The sequence below is a fragment of the Notolepis coatsorum genome (genome assembly GCF_963971535.1).
Source record: "Notolepis coatsorum genome assembly, chromosome: 2".
NCBI lineage: Eukaryota > Metazoa > Chordata > Actinopteri > Aulopiformes > Paralepididae > Notolepis > Notolepis coatsorum.
Window position 1 is genome coordinate 149797737 of NC_140166.1, and position 1874 is coordinate 149799610.

Genomic DNA, 1874 nt, shown 5'->3' on the forward strand with positions numbered 1-1874 from the left:
TTTTTCTCTGAAATGTAATTGAGTAAAAGTACAAGTATACAAACCTAATAATACTTGAGTAAAGTACAAATCCCCGAAAACAGTACTTAAGTATTGTAACGAAGTACAATTACTCAAGTACTTTACACCCCCTGCTCAGATGTGACGCTTATCAGTTGATTTAACACTCGCTACAGCAGAGGTTAAGATAACGTGCTGCTGTTTGATGAATTACATTTCAATACGGCTCAATACAGCTCTAATTGTTTTCAAAATCCCTCTCAAGCGATACAGTGATACAGTATCTGTTCTGTTGACACAGTAACGTCACACTGAATACACGTGTGGCCTGGCCTGCAGTATTATCTCCACTAAACAATCTGAATTGATTCCGTTCCCAGTTGCCAATTCCTGTCCCCCGTCGTTGATGGCAATTTTGCCAGTCTCTCTCTACCTCCCCAAAGGTGCCCATGCAAGCTCACCGTCATGGCTTCTTCCATAGAGAGATGTTTGGGTCTCTTCCACAGATTAACTACTCTCTTACTCCCTCTGCTGGTCACTGGTTGTCCTCACAGCTCAGCTACTGAGGGTCAGTGGAGGCCAGTGGTCAGCAGATACAGGTGAGGGTACATGATACCTTGGAAGATAATCTTAAACTAAATGAATGGACAATTTCCTCAGCAGGAGTCCACGCATGATTAACCTATGCGGACCTTAGTCGCTCCCCTATCTGTTTAGTTAAAAAAAAAAATCATCCATCTATTAGCACATACACAGAGTATACAAATACGTCGAAGAAAACCCAGGTGATATCTTATCCCTTTGTGTCCAGGGCCTGTGTTAATCAACCCTAAGAGAATAGGGAGGTGTAGTGGTTACGTCATGGTGTACCTTTCTGTGTGTATTCATCCACAATCTATAGCTCAACATGAAACAATTGCAATTAATCGTAAAAGTAGCAAAATAATAACGTTTATGTTTTCGTTCACTGAGGAACTACACTCACTCTGGCGGTGCTGACTGACATCACCACAGCGTAGACTCCTGGCTGTATTAGGTGACAGCACTGAACGACAGGCGTTCTACTGGTAAGTGTAGTTATTTTTTAACAACAAATTAAAAAACGTATAACTAACTTTATTTCAACAAAAAATGCTCAAACGATAATGTTAGTGATAGAAGGGAACACATGTTGTGCAAAAATGGAAAGCTTGCCAATGTTCACGAGGCAGTATTATTACAATAGCCGATAATACATTTTCCCAATGATAAATCCCTCTACGGGTGGACCTCGCGGGAAACTAAAGTGATGTCAGACTACACCTCCCTATAGGAAACTACAGTGACGTCAGACTACACCTCCCTATAGGAAACTACAGTGACGTCAGACTACACCTCCCTATAGGAAACTACAGTGACGTCAGACTACACCTCCCTATAGGAAACTAAAGTGACGTCAGACTACACCTCCCTATAGGAAACTACAGTGACGTCAGACTACACCTCCCTATAGGAAACTAAAGTGATGTCAGACTACACCTCCCTATAGGAAACTACAGTGACGTCAGACTACACCTCCTTATAGGAAACTACAGTGACGTCAGACTACACCTCCCTACAGGAAACTACAGTGACGTCAGACTACACCTCCCTATAGGAAACTACAGTGACGTCAGACTACACCTCCCTATAGGAAACTACAGTGACGTCAGACTACACCTCCCTATAGGAAACTACAGTGAGGTCAGACTACACCTCCCTATAGGAAACTACAGTGACGTCAGACTACACCTCCCTATAGGAAACTAAAGTGACGTCAGACTACACCTCCCTATAGGAAACTAAAGTGACGTCAGACTACACCTCCCTATAGGAAACTACAGTGACGTCAGACT